Below are 16,633 nucleotides of genomic sequence, written 5' to 3'. Positions count from 1 at the left end.
GCACTGATTTCATGCCCCAGTGAGCAAATTAAGTTCTGAAGAGTTGATTCGCAGTTTGTCAATTTTATTTACATTCAATTTCTACTTTAACAGCAATTTAAATTTCTTTAAAACATCAACAAAATTAATAATCTATTTATTAGTGGTTGTCACTTTATTTTTATTACGTTTGTAAGAATACCTTAAATTGGTTTCTTTAATCAGATAAAGTATGTGTCATAGTTAATATGTTGCAGAAAGAATTCAAAAATATTGATAATGAATTATCATTTGTTGCCTAAATAATGAATGTTAAAAAGGAGAAACATTCTTTGCAGAAACATTCACTCTTAACTATAATGCCGATCTAAAGATCTCATTTATACTGTTAGAAGTCACTTTAGTGTTTCGCTTTTCACTTCCATTATTTTTTTCAGAAGACATTCCTTAAATTAGGGTTCGTATATGAATTTTATATTATTGGCTGCCATTTTTGCATCTTTTCGACTAAATAGATGAAGGTGTGTGTGCGTGTGGTGTGTACATCGGTGCGTTACAGCCTAAATCGTTTGATTTACTGCTGTCAACTTTGGCACATATGTTATCCGATGCATAGGAATGTCCATCTCAGAGAATTTTTTTTCTCATATATTTTAAACATATTAAATTTTGACGAGATTTTTTTTACGCGATTATTCCAGAAATTTTTATTTTCGACTAAGGAATATTAGACAGATTCAAAAATTATTTAAAACTTCTTTTTAATGACACCATTTTAATAATCGTACCATTTTAATAATCTTTAATGAGTTCCGGCATATTTTAATCTTTTTTTTGCCTCATTTCCCTATAGTAGATCGCGCTGTTGCTCTGAAATTAATTGGTTTTCATTTTTCTATAAAATATTTAATCGCAGAAATATTTTTCCACTCTTGAAAGATTATTCTATGTTGTTCGTAATATGAATAAAATTTAAATTTGCAAAATTGGGTGAGTTGGAAAAATGAACAAGGTATCTATGTTTTTACCAGCACTATAATGTCATGGAATGATTTTCATTAGAAGAGTGTATATATACAATAAATAGAACATATATAACACATTTAGATTAACATTTTTGTTAATATCTAATGATTTGAGGAAATTATGGATATGAAATAACATATAAGGGATATAATTTCTATTAAATACAACCAATATCACCGGCCATCCATCTGGTAACTAAAGGTAAGTAATATATATATTTAAAGAATAATTTTGTTCTTTTTCCCTTTGTTTAAAATTTACGCATGAATATGTATACATTTGAGTGATCCCTATTTTTCACCTTTCTAAAAGTTTAATCTATTCTCCCATCTAATTTTAATAAATAAAACAAAAGACAAAAAATGTTACAATATAGAGAATATCAAACACTAAGAAAAGAGGATTCGCCTTTTAAGATTTAAAAGCGCTATGACATCAAGGAAGTGGTTTCCATTAGAAAGGCTCTTATATACAATGATCAGAAGCTATGTAATACAATTAAATTAACATTCTTTTAATATCTGACAGTTTGATTTATTCATTATGTCATATCTAAACGAATTAACTAAGACGGAATATCTGTATCCCTGGCAAACCAGCTGGGCGCCAATGCCTCCAATAAATAGGAGACTAAATAAGGAATTTAACAGATCAAAAGGGTGCGCAAGACCAAAATGCTTCTTTGGTTTTTTTTACTCTATATGTATATAAATAATTGGAAACATATGTTTCAATCATTTGAAGAACTAGCGAATTAATCGCTGAAGGAGGAATCTCATCAGAATTGCAGCTACGAAAAATAATTACATATTCTGTAGCTACTAAACATGTTTTAAACACTTAAATTTTGTCGGAATTTCTTATTGTCGAAATGTCCTTTAAGCTAATTAAATATATTAAAGGATATTTTGAAAGAAAAATGCGTGAACTTTATTCTTTCAATTTGACATGTTGCAGACTGGTCTGCTCTCTTAGATAACATTCACCTCTTCTCTCGTATAAAGCACTGTTGATGAAATAAAGAAAGTACTCATATACATAATGGTGATCTACATCCTATCTGAGAAAGAGGACGCACAGAATGACTAAATTCTATTTAATATAGCATTAGAAGTCGGAGAAAAAATACAGGCAAATGCCTTAGAATGATTCATGTTATTTTTTTTTAATTTTATTTGCAGCTTTTCTGATTGTTAAATAATCTGTTCTGGAGTAGTAACATAGAGTTAGCAAACTACGTATATATATATATATATATATATATATATATATATATATATATACTTTGGAAAGTGGAAATATGAACGTTGGAATTATTTTTTGAAATTTCAATAATAATTTTAATTCATTAAAAAGTAAGATGTCTCTTGGCGCATTTCTGGTATTCTACTCAAAATTGATTTTTAAACTATCTGCCGTTTAAAAACTTTTATTTTCCAGAGAACAGTTTCTTTTGTTGTGTAACTCTTTTATTACTTTCAATCAATTTTTAAAACTATATTAATCAACATATATCTTAGTAAATTAATTTTACAGCAATATCATTGCTAAAATGAAACGCAAAATTGTTTTAACTGTTGCTACTAATATTTCATTATAGCTTTTTTATCATCATTGATGGTCAGGATATGAAGATTATTTTATAAGCTAAATAAGTTTCAATACAAGGTTTAGTCAGATTCAGTATTTAATGTTTTGAAGTTTTGTCGGACTTGCAATTGAGTTTTAACTTCAGTTTCAAGCAGTGCTGGGAATCTACTGAAACAAAATTGAGAGGAATTAATCACGATGAATATAACGTGTAAAGACTTTTGAATCAATATGAATCATATGTCTATAAAAAATCGAAAACCAGAAAATATTTTACTTCGAAAGTCATTAAGACACAGTTATACAAAATATTAAATAGAAATTTTCAGCCATCATTAATCCTGGTGAACACAACTGGTCGCTAGAGGCGGTTGTTACAACACATCAATCCAATCAAATTTACTTCAGCTATCGTGCTATCAAGATATTTCTTAAAAATGTTATCTGGGTCTTACAGTTTGTACAAATGTTTCATTATTGCGACTAGCAATTCCAGTGTGTTCACTAATAAAGTGGTGATCGATAGATCATGAACAAAAAGTCTCTTAAAAAGCATGTTCCATCCTCGGCAATGTTATATAATTAATATAACTTCCAGATAAGGTTTAGCACTGTACCTGTAAAACACCTATTTATCTAGTAACATTTTATCCCCATAAATAGGGAGCTACTTCCGCCACTGAATCTATTTTCGGCATATAACATGAGCGAAGCGTCAGACGCACTTACACAGGCACACACATACACATCAATTTATTAAAACCCAGAAGTTAAATTTTTTATCAATCTGTTATTCAAATTAATCAAACAACGTTGATTACGTTGAAAATTTCCTAGTGAAGGTTTGCTAATTTAATGAATTTTTCAAACTTTTCAGAAATTCTTAAACGAAATATTTTCCGATTTAAAAATGTTGAAGGAAAGCTCAATTATGGACGTTGGAGGAAATAGAACAATGGAAATGAAAAGTATCAATATCCATAACAATGTTACATATTTGTTTAAAATTAAATAAAAGAAAATATTTGTGTTGGTCATGGTTTTCACAAAAAAGAAAAAAAAAATGTCTGAGCTGAACATTGTTTCACACAACACAGCATCAACATTTTTAAAAGTAAAAAAGCATTACATTATATTATTTTAAAGACGTATCTCTGTAAGTGATATCTTGTGCTTTTTAGTTGATAAAAACTCCTGATACTTTAAGAATGAATCGCAGGCTGCTTTTCAAAAGACTGAGAAGATTTTTACGCAGATATATCTGCTGCCCGATTCCTGATGACTTCTGCTCCAACATATACGTACGGAAAGATCTTTATTATTTCCCAGTTCCTCAGCCTCCCATTCAACCCTGGTACGAACTAATCACTTTGTATAAAGCACCCTCAGACTTACAACTTAAACCAATACCATTTGAAATAGATTCCACCTCATCCTCAAAATATTTTACTTGCCCCGAAGATAATACTTCATCTTCTTCATAAAACAATTAAATCTCTCATATTTGAAACAATACTACTAGAAATATCCCATACTGAAGATCTTCTCCAACATATATGTTGGAGCAGAAATGATTGCTTAAAACGTTGCAAAAAGCCAGTCTGATTCAGCATTGGTAAGGCAATGGATAGCTATGTTTCACAAAAGACAAAACATCATCAGTTTCTTGTCAGTCCTGTCGAAAATCATGTTGATTGCTGGAAGATAATGGAATCCTTTTACTACAAGTGCCAATTCTGATGCAGTAGTACCTTTCCTACCGATCTTCTCTGAATATTTATATGCAAGAGATAGAAAATCAGGACTAATAACATTAATTTATTGGTTGTCTCATAAGTATCAACTTTTGAAAATCAAACTTTCAGGAACCGAGACAAATATATTTTCTCTCTTTGACAATCAAACAGAGAAAAAATCTTTCCATCAAGAAGAAAATGATCTGATAGAGATGACAGAAAACCAGTGCTAATCATATTCTATTGAACTTCTTGGTTGGTTAAACGCAAATAGTATCTTCTGAGACACATTCTTTCAGCGAGAAACTCTCAAAAGATATCTGTTTCAAAGATGTGACAAAGGAGTAAAGAAATCTGCTTTTTATCAAGTCGAAGAACATCATCAGGTCATTGTTAACTACCATATTAATTGAAAATAAGGTTATTCATCTTTAAGTAAGAAATAAAGTATGAACTTTGTTCCAATCCGAATTAATAAGAAGTTGTAGGCTGTTTTCCTTTTTTTTTTTTTTACGTTCGTCGATTATGAAGATCCAAGGAAACTAACATTTTGAATGTTTCAGAGAACTGGTTGAGGTGTCGTTCGTAACATAACGAGTGTCTTCTGCGTGCCATCGCACTGAATGTTTCTATGGAAATGAAGACGGTTAAAAAATTTCAATATTTTAACGAAGCAACTAGAAAACTTTCGTTTAAATTGTGAATAAACTTATACATATTGATGAGATAATTTATTATTAAAAATGCAGCAACTGTCTCCACAATTTTTCTTTAAAACAAGTGCGAAGAGTCAGTTCAAGTGGTTTCTTCAAAATTCCCGGCATTTTAGTATTAAGATGATTTTCGACACTAGTTTTGACCAGCCATCTTACAATTTTTTTATTGTGATTGAATTTTGTTCAATTGTTTGAAAAAACTACAAAAATTTATGTCTTTACTTTACTGTGCGATTTAAATAAAATTGTTTTAATAGACTATTTTGAAAAATAAATTATTTTGGAAATGAAATGAACGCATAAATCTTCACACCAGGAAATTTTCACTTATTTCTTTTTTAATTCGATTTTTGTACATACAAAATGCAACAGAAAAAACATGACTGTATTAAAGATTTTTATAGTCAAAAGCCATTACATGATGGAACGTTTTATTTTCTCATATGCGAAGTATAGAGAAATTTTTGAGTCGTCATACATACCAACTCGAGAATTTGAAGACTCTATATGTTTAAGATATCTGAAAGTATGGAAAACAGGTCTTTTTTTCTCGCATTTTGCCAAGATAACTCGGAAACGATAGGTGTATGAAATTCGTTATATGGTCTTTATATCAAATTTGCAGATTCTATTAAATGTTTAGAAAATTTATTCTGAGGAATTATGTCTGTCCCACTATTCTAATATAAGGTAAGACAATGATTACAAAAGCTAGATATGAAATATTCTGTATGCAGTTTTAACATTTGAAGTGAATATATCTTTTAAATTTTAAACCAAATCCAATGAGATGTTGACAGTCTTCGGTCTGTATTTCAAAAGCGCTTAAACGCGATAACTGAAAAGAGGAAGGATTAAAAAATATCAATTATGTTATGTGATTTCGGGACTGCAACTGAATTTCCCGGTGAAATTTTGGATTCTATTGATTTGTTAATACGCGCCTAAATCACAATTTCAATTTTCGGATGTTGTTAATCGCAATAATTAATAATTAATTAGTTGTTAATTGCCAAACAAGCTCGTCTAGGAACACACGGTAGATTAAGAAAATGGTAAATTATCGCCAAATGTTAGTATTTTGTATCTATTATCTGCCAATATGTTCTCTGCCTTTGCACCGTCCGCGGTTTTTGGCTGAGGATGGGGATAACACCTTTCTTAGAGAGTATGTGAGAAAGTCATTTGAAGAAGACTCGCACTGGTTATGGATACGAGTTATAAAGCAAAAATAAAAATGCATTTTGTATTGAATCGTATGCCTTATGCAATGCCTTATTTATATTATTACCATTTGATTTTGACAGTAGTGTAAGGCACTCATTTCGATGAAAAGCATAATCACATTTTATTTACTTTTAATAGTAACAGAAAGAATTATTTTCCATTTTTCGCTACTTCATCCATATACTTCATTGAACTAAAAATAAATTCAGAATTATTAATAAATTCCCACCACCAAGTCGAATTCCTAGGAAACTTTTCTGGAAATTGAAAATTTAGTGTAATTAATTCTGTATGCTAAAACCGTTTCACATTTCGCAAGTCTTAATGACTTGGTTGGTTTCGAAAAGTTTTATTTCTTATGACTTTTTAATGTATCATCAAAAGCTGTCTTCCCCCTACCATTCTTTTTTTTTCTCAAAGAAGTCGAAAACATATTCCTGCACTGTGTATTAATTTATGGCAATAGACTTCCCAGCCACAATTGGTGATGATGAGTCCTGTTTTTCAGCTACACGAACTGAAAAGATTTTTCCAATGTTCGTCCCCAATTTGACTATTTCACTAGTCTGAAGTATGGCTAATCAAACTAAATGCGCTGTCATTATTTGCCATTTATTTTTATAATATAAATTTTATTATCCTTCTGTTTAAAAAGTATATAATTCATAAAAATTAAATGGCATGACTGAATAACGTGTACTAATTACGTGTAATGTGTTCTTCGGCGGCCGCATTGACATTAAAACAATGATATCGACGAACATCGAATAATATCGATGCCCACATTTTAACGCATGGTCGGTAACGAGGCGAGTTCGATTTGCACGGCTTATTAGGTTGCTCGTATATTGCTTTTAGAAAATTTCAGAAATACGCTAATGTGTTTCTTTTCCTCTATAAAGTTTGACAACTAGATGGATTTGGAATAGAATTTTTCCCATGAATGTATGGATTAGAATTTTTTTTTCATCTGTGTATATCGTAATGATTTTGTGTCAATTTATACTGAGTTTGTATTACGCTTGAAAGAGTATTTCTTCGATGTACCTTATTTAATTGAAATGTGGTTTTAAAGTTCATTGAATTTTTGTCGTAAATAAGTTTTTTACGTTTGTCATTTAAACGTAATGTTGAAGCATTAGAAACTCGGTAGGAATTTAGATGAAACACAATTATTCAGGTGCAGTTAAATATATTTCTTTAATCGAAGCCTTCTCACTCCTCTTTTCAACTAATTTTATAATTCTAATCTATGATTTGTACATTAATAACTATCTACAATTTATTTTTCTTCGCACAAAGTTAACATATCCAATTGAATTATGCACATTAAATCAGCCTATATTTCGAGGAATGTTTTGAAAAATATATTATTATACTGCCAATATTTTTAGATTTGACTTCATACTGTCAGTTTATAATGATTATTTCGCTTAGTATTGCGTCGATAAAAAGAAACGTTCCGGTTTTTGGACGTGCGTGTTATTACTTGAACGTGTGTGGATATATTTTTAAAGTGTCTCCTTTTTAAATTTACCTGATGAACTAAATAAAATTATTTATTTTAAATTCAATAAAACCAAGGATAACTTTTTTATTATTATTTTTATTCCAAAAATTATTTATATTCCTTATTAACGCACCTCAACATAGATGAAAACAAACAGTGAATTAGACTAAATTAAATGTTTGAGTAATTTTATTTGATTTAACTATTTTAAGATATAGTTGATATAAATAATAATATATTTTTTGGATAAAAATAAAGAGCTTAAAAACTTTTTTTTTAAAAATATAAATAAGATCGTCAAAAAATTTTGTATTTATTCCATAGTTCTTTGTAGCGATATATTTTTGTTGATACGCTGTCGAACAATCCTTCATAAATGTTAAAATCTGAATGGATAAGTTAAAATGTTTGCTGTGAATCTTGTGAGAAGTATAATGTGAATTTTAATGAAATGCTTTTAAGGAAATCTAATGCAAAATAATTTAGATAATTTCTTCAGCGGCACATGGGCAATAAATTACTTATGTATATTTAGAAATGTAGTATTTGTAGTTACGTCAAAATATCATAACCTACCCTTAGCCTCAGAACTTCTTGCAATTTTTTTTTTTTTTTTTTTTACCTTCAACAAAATGTTTAACATCTGTAATTTTCTTTAGCCTATATTTATAAGAAAGAGACGGAGTCATATTTTCATGTTGTGTGCTGCTTACGGGACATAAAAATACCATGTCAGGTGCAATTATAAAAATGCAATTAATGTTTATCTTATGCTAGTCGCTCTTGGCAACGATCCGGCTCGCCAGTATTAATGCTCGCTAAAATTTTCAATTAAATATTTTATGTAATTTGGTCTCATAATAAATTTATCAGGAAAAATATTTTTCAGCACCAAATTTTGATAGTCATATAATTATACTGTTATGCAGGCAGTAAGACGTCCTGTTTATTGTAAAACGTATTTCTCTCTAATTTTCATTCAGCGCCTGCAGAATTTTAATTTTAAATTGAAGCGGAAATGATTAAACTGCCTTTAATATAAAGACGTTCTTTACTGAAACCAAGAACGTCTTTTTCTTCTCCATTTTTTCCCATCAATATGATAACTGAAAGCAGAGTCGTTCGTCCTTGAAGTCTTACGTGCACTTAAGAATAATTTTAATAATTTATAATATTTCAAAGAATTATTCAAGAAAAATGTCAAGAATTCCTCGTAAAATTCATTTCTTAGTTTTATTTTGAAAAAAACAAATGATGTCAATAATAATATTTTATTTTATGTCTATAAATATACTTCAAAATATTATGGTCTAAATTTCAAAGAGTCCTTTAGTCACATGGAATCATATTCTGCAAAATATTCTCGGCACTCCAGCTTCTAAATAAATAAATAAATGTTCCTTTCTTTTGCGATAAAATCTCACCGATTTATGAAGTTTTGACTGTGAAAATTTTAGAACAATCAATATTTTCATAATCTTAGGCCAATTAGTCTTGAGAAACCCTTTGCGCTGATTGGCGTACGCTAGATATCTCTTCTTTGGGACATTCAATGAAGTGATGAAAAATCACTTTTATATAAAAATGATATTCAAATTTTCTTAAATAAGTGATTTTTAGTAACTTAAGCACTTTAGGACTTAAGTAAAGCAGTGAATCTAACAATGTTTTTAAATCAGAAAATTTGGCGGAAAAATGGACATTAAGTTATATCTAAAGGATTTAGCTGAAATTAAATATCATCAAAGTCTCTGAAAAACTATCTTCTCTCTTGAGGTGATAAGTTTAAAATCATAATGAAAACCAATAGTATAACCTTCCAACCTGACCACTGATTTCATTCCATTAATCTTTATTTTATAAGAAATCTTATGAACTCCAGTTATGGTTACAGATGTCGTCCACAACAATGTTTACTAAAATCATAATTTTCTACTTTACAATATAGTTAAATTCGTTAAAATAAGAAGATTAAAATAAAGAGTGAATGTTGAAGTAAATGAACTTCATTGAATTAAGTAAATGAATGGCATTATTTAAAAATATATCCTCCATCAAATTGCACATCAAGTAAGCCATTAATTAAAATTGAAGCTGGCAGATGATAAAAGAATATAAAAAAGGATGGCAGAAGATAAAAGGATTATTTTTGTGAAATCTAAATCACTTGTTCGATTTATTTTTTTAAAATATAAAGCATATCATATATGAAGTTTATTACATTTGATTTTTATAACACATAACTCTTTATAATCTCCACTGACACAAAAATGAATTGCACTTTTATACAATTACTGTTGAGAGTTGTTCATTTTATATAAGAAAGACATTACAAGTTCCAAAATAAATTTCTATTGGTAACTAACTTTGATATTAATATATTTTGAACATCTTATTTCAATATATAACTGTTTTTATTTAATTCATAGACGATTGCTGATAGACTCAGCAAAGATAAAGTTCACTTTCACTCTTAATCAAAAATATAAATTTCTGATCTCATGAGAACCAAGTTCATTTTTGAAGAAAAGTAAGCAGATTTCATCGTTTTTGAAATCTAAATAATTTCCAGCATTTTTAAACTTTTAAAATGACAACTGAAATGGAATACGTGCCACAGTGCTTAATTTAAAGTAAAAATATTCATAAAATAAATTGTCTGAAGATAATTTTACTGAGAAAAATGCAGTAAAAACTAATCAAATTTGTTATCCTTAATTTGTGACTACATATTTCCAATCTCTTAAGATTAGTTAGATTATTTGTCGCTCTTTTCGATATTGATTTATTATTGGTTCCTATTTATCTGCATTCATTTGTCGTTTAGTCAACGTCACAGAATTATCGATTTTTCACTTGCTGTATATAACGTTGCTTCGTCGTAACCCGCCACCTGTTGGAAGAAACTCCGAGATTCTTCTGCGCAGTCATCGTGGATAGGCATTACCACGCAAGATCCGGGCATTCCCAGGTTATCCGGCAGCCTTCCTAGGGATCTTAATCGCAGAATGTTTTCTCTGCTGAGCAAGAAAGATATTTTTCGCTGCAGTAATTTGATTCTTTTACATGTTAAAATGAAATTAACACTTCACTTCATGAATACTTCAGATGAAAAAAGATTTATCGAACATACGGGCCCTGTAAGTACTTTTTTTTCATACATTCCTACTTTTTTTAAACGCTTACACCTGAATTTTTTCAAGTTTGTAAAGAGGGAATTGCATAAATGAAATCCATTTATTTTAAATTTCTAAGACTTTTTGCTGATGTACGTCCTTGTAGAAGTAAAATATTTGAATATTTTTGAGCCCATATAATTGACATTATCTTGTACAGGATTTGAGTATTATCGATTTTTATATTCCATGATATTTTTAATAATGAATTATGAAATGAATTAAAAATCTGAAACAATATTACTAAAAGCCAACTTTTCTTTAAAATATGTTTTAAGATATAGAGGATAAGATAATTAATAATTAAGATATATTAATATTTATTAAATGAAAATCAAGCTCGCTGTTGTAAAAATAAGATACTCAAAATGTAATACTTTGAAACGCAGTAAAACAGCCGCTTGCTGCAGCGTCTTTTGTTGATTTTTCTTTTCAGCCTCGCTGTTATTAATTGATCTCAGGCCTGCAAAGAAACTCTTACATTCTATCTACAACATATTAAATAGAACACATTTAACAAACTTTGGGATTGAAAATTTTAGTTTAAAGACAATCAGTTTATGAAAAATCGCTCATCACATTTATATATGATTATATATATATATATGATTATATATATGATTATATATATGATTATATATATATATATATATATATATATATATATATATATAATATATATATATATATATATATATAATTAGAAGCAATTGATTTTAGTTTGAGATTCAGAAGAAATTTAATCGCTATAGAAATTTATATAGAATTCAATTTAAAATTATAAAATGAAAAGTATACTATATTACATGGCGGCATAGTTAAGAAATTCTGATAAAAAATAATCACACTCACTAGAATAGTGAATAAATTATTCTTAATTTCTTATATAAAGTTTTGATATATAAAACAAATGATTTATAAACTTGCTTTACTTCATTATTAGTGACTAGCCGGAACTAACGACTTGATTGAGAAGCCGTTTATAATGGTTAAAATTACGATTATTACTTTCGTATAGGAGTTGCAAATCCTCGAAATTAAGAAATTAAAGAGTATCTAAGTTCGAATTTAAGTTTGTAGGAAATACTTACATAAATGCAGTCAAATTAAAATTATTACATGCTAGTCATCTTTGGCGACCATTTAGTTCATTCGAGTTGTTCTCTGTCATTGATTTCAGCTAATTCCTTTAGATATAACTGCGTATCCATGGTATCAGGAAGCTGCTGGACATTGTATACATAACTTTTTCTAATGGCATCATGACATCATAGCTCTATTAAAAATGCAAATATGTGAATCATCTATATTATAAATTTCTCCCAATTGTAATTTCACTATTTTATCCATTTCCATTTTTGATATTAGATATTAAAATAAATCTTTTTCATTAATTTTCCAAAATAAAAGAAACTCATACAATTAAATAGTTAATAAAAAAATGAAAGTGGTTTCAGCTTCAAGATAACAATGTAGCCTACTGTTAAAAACGCAAATTGCTGTTACGCAAAAAAATATTTATTAAATTGTCAAAATTTAGCAAAATTAAATACAATTATTAAATTTATAAAAGAAAAAAGAATTTTTTAAACATTAAAATGGTTTAAAATTTAAACTTAAAATGCAGAGAAACTCCAAAGTTAGCTTAATTTTTTATTAATTTAAATCTTTAAAAATTAAATCTAAGCTGTTTATTCGAATTCCCCTAGGGGTATATATGTCATATTTGGTCGCTATTAGTCAAACGACCAGTTAATTCTTTCGCGTTGTTCTTTGTCATTGATCTCAGCTAATTCCCTTAGATATGACTGTGTATCCATGATATCAGAAAGATGCTAGACATTGTATGCATCAAATTTTCTAATGGAAAACAGTTCCATGACATCATGGCTCATTTAAAAATTGCAAATGTGTGAATCATCTATCTTAAAAAATTCTCGCAATTGTAAATTCCCTATTTTATCCCTTTCCATTTTTGATATAAGATATTGAAAAAAAAATATCTTTTTCATTAATTTTCCAAAATGGAAGAAACTCAGACCATCAGATAGATAATAAAAAATGAAAATGGATTGAGCTTCAGGGTTACAATGTCACTTTTTGTTAAAAATTATGCAAAAATATCATAAAAATATCAAAATTCCTCAAGCTTATTAAAGTTTTATCAGGAAAAAGATATTTAAAGAAATATTCAAATGGTTTAAAATTTATTATTCAATTATAAGCTCGAAAGTCATCACAAAGAAACTTCAATGTTAGATTTAAATTAATTAAAAATTAATTTTTCAAAATAACTCTAAAATGTTTATTCCAACTCCAATGAGAATATATATGTCGAATTTGGTCGGTATAAGTCAAATGATCTAGCCTTCTAGAACGCCAACAGGCACACACGTGCACATGTATACACACATACATAATTATTTTTAGTATAAATGAAGATGAATATGTGTGTATGTTGACGCTCTATAGTCCAAATCAATTGATCTAGAACTTCCAGCATCATCCCAGGTATACTTTGGAAACTGGAAATTAGCACCTAGGTGCGAAATTTTGTAAATTTTAATTAATTGAAAAAATAATCTGAATTCTGAAATTTTCTATTTTTATTCATGCCAATTTAGTTTCGGTAAAATTATTTTTTCTATATTTAACTTACTTTTGAATTTATTTTTAAGTATATTTAGAACAATATCTTGATTGATTTGAATGAAAGCGAAATCGTTTTCCTTGTTTCATTAAATATATGATGGCATGATTTTCTTCTAATGTTGAATGCTAAAGAAGGATCCAGTTTAATATATTAGTAGTCGAAAAGACGAATAAAAAAGCGAAGTTACAATAACTCTAAATAGATTTAGAGATGAACGGGACATAATAGTATTGTGATGTCATAGAAATAATCTCCATTAGAAATACTCATATGTATAAGGATCAGAATATATGCAAGACTATTAAATTAAAACATCTTTAATGTCCGAAAACTTGATGGAATCATGGAAATTGAGTTTCATCTAAAAATCTATACTAAATTAAATATGATTTATATGTCAAAGGAACCGAATGATCGGCAAAAACGACAATTTATTAAGAAATATAAAATCTCATCTCCCTCGAACATACAAGGAAGTCGCCATGTTTTTAATGCAAATATTCGCTGGTAGGTTTTTAAGTAGCGAGTAAGTTCCGTATAGTTTATTTGATAACATTGAATGTTATAAGCGCAAAAAAAAAGTGATTTAACAAAACCAAACCAAAATCCATCTTTTTCCAAATGTAGTGCTGTTTTTATGAAATTCCAAGTAAGCATTATGATCAGTAAATAAAACTGCTGATAAGAGTTACTAATCAATTTCAGGGATTTTTTTTATAACTCGGTAAGACCATATTCTCTATGATTTTCTAGGTAACTTCAAAAAAAAAATGCGTAAATTTAAAATTTTCTTAATTTTTTTAACCTTCAGAAGATTTATGAAAATTCAAAAACTAATGCAATGCTTTTAACAAGTTTTAAATTAATACCATTTCATTTTATACCGAAATAATTTTAATACAAATGTATTTTAATTCTTTTATAGAATCCGGGAGCGAATCCTCAGAGTTTCTGGATCTTCTTTGTTGTGTTGGCGAGATGATAACGCACGTTTCAGGCTCTGAAGGTAAATGTCACTTTTCTTGTCATTTGTATTAAATATCAAAATTCAGTTATAAAAAATATTTTTCAAATTCTAGAATATAAAGTGAAAGGGTTTCAAAATATAAAGAATGATAGTTTCAATATAATAAAGTTAAGAGTTTTTTTTTCAGATATCAGAACGTGAAACAGTTCTGATATCTGAAGTTTTAATATTATTTTATGCTATTTATCTACTTCTACATCCATTTAATTAATTCAAAGGAGTTGCATTCAATCAAAAGGTAAAAGTCAGTTTTAGAAAATATATATACTCAAATATTTTTAACATTATACTTCAGACATTAATAAGAAAATTATGCAAAATGAGTATTCTCTGAGATTCATTCTGGCTGAAACTGCTTTGATTTTTCTGAAAACCATTTTTCACCATGTTTTCAATCATATCATTTGCTACAGCAAAAGAAAAAAAAACATGAACCATTCGCATAACGCTTATACATAATTAGGAGTACCTTAATGTAAAGACATCAATTTAAGTTCTCCAACGAAATATGTTTGCAGTACATCGCAAAAATTCTACTGACAGAGACCTTTGAGCTGGACAACCTGGAGATCGCTTGAAGTGGACAGTGTTGGAGGGGGTGAACGATTCCAACGAACGGGAAGGAGATGAGGGGGGGGGGATGACGAAAGAAATAATTTGATACGAGAATGATGCTGCTGCATCTATCCTTTGTGTGATATCAGGTTTTGTGAGGTACAACACTATATAACAAAAAATCCGAATAATTTTTTTTAATTAAAGAAAATTTATGACATAAGAAGATTGTAAATAATTAACACTAGTTAATTTATTTCATTTGTAAATGATGCACCTTATTTAATGTATTTAATATATAAAATCCACATCATTCTGTAAACAATTCAAAGAAATCTTCTTACGCACATTCAATAAGGAAAATATTAATATTGATTTTATTCCATAGTGAATAATAAGACAACTAATGGAAATCCCAGGAAAGGAACGAATAAGAAATTTCAATGATGCGAAAGATTTGTTCAAACCCTCCATAGTTCTTCTTCCGTGCTTATATATTTAATTCTACTTAGTTTCTTAACTCCTCAATGATCTTAGCTTGATTTTTTTTCCAAGTAAAAAAAAGAATTAATTCAGTTTTTTAAAAAGTTTAAGCGGAAAATATTTATCTAATCATACGGTATTTTGAGAAAACTTTATGATTAAGAAACCGCAGTTTCTTTGGCAGCACTGGAATTTGTATCGGTAAATAATTTTTTGAACATTTGGTAAATATAAATGTCATCGCCTTAATTTTTGGAGCAATAGATTTTAAATCGACATTGAAAAAAATGGCATCTTTTAAAAAAAATATTAATGGAGTTGTGCAGCAAGTGGAAAAAATGTCAATTCATTTAATTTTTTTCACTCATTTCTTATTCTGCCATTTGCATGTAGTAAATGAATTTGATTATATTTTAAATATGAATTCTACAGGCAGAATCCGCAGTATGTTTCAATCGTATTCTTGTTATATTTCAGATGCTGAGAGTGGATTGGGATGAATATTCATTTAAACTTGGAAGATAGTCTCATATGCTACACATTGCTGTCGTGGCCTTCAAAACATTCATTTCAGGGGTCTTCTATAAATGACACCGTCATCGCATCTTTTTAAGATATGCCCTCCAAAAACGCAACTCCTCAAGGACTGAACCAATACTTATGGACTAGAATGACTGTGGCATCGGCATGGGAAAATGCAAAGATTCCTTTTTTTTCCAATTTAAATCCTCAATAGATGTCAAATGTATACAAAAAATCACATGTACCTTTTTTAATTAAACTTTATGTAGAAATATCATGAAATTAAATTGTATATAATAAAAGTAATTGAATTTGTATTTGAAGTATGTTTTTATTTTTTAAAGTTCAGTGTTTGTTCATTCGAATAGTTAATATGTGTAAAAAAAAAAGAAGGTAACTGAAGTTGTTAAATATGAGGAGTGAGTGAGAGAAT

The 16,633-nt window shown here is 28.5% G+C and overlaps 1 long non-coding RNA gene across 1 annotated transcript; it reads left to right on the top strand.

The window, feature by feature from the left end:
• The first annotated feature begins 10,794 nt into the window (after positions 1-10,794).
• LOC129966961 (uncharacterized) lies at positions 10,795-16,464 on the top strand. The gene is made up of 3 exons (XR_008784330.1): positions 10,795-10,924; positions 14,539-14,619; positions 16,156-16,464. It is a non-coding gene; the product is annotated as an uncharacterized LOC129966961 (long non-coding RNA).
• The last annotated feature ends 169 nt before the right edge of the window (positions 16,465-16,633 follow it).

This window comes from Argiope bruennichi, chromosome 4 (genome assembly GCF_947563725.1).
Source record: "Argiope bruennichi chromosome 4, qqArgBrue1.1, whole genome shotgun sequence".
Taxonomy (NCBI): Eukaryota; Metazoa; Arthropoda; class Arachnida; order Araneae; family Araneidae; genus Argiope; species Argiope bruennichi.
This window is presented reverse-complemented; position numbering and strand designations above follow the sequence as displayed.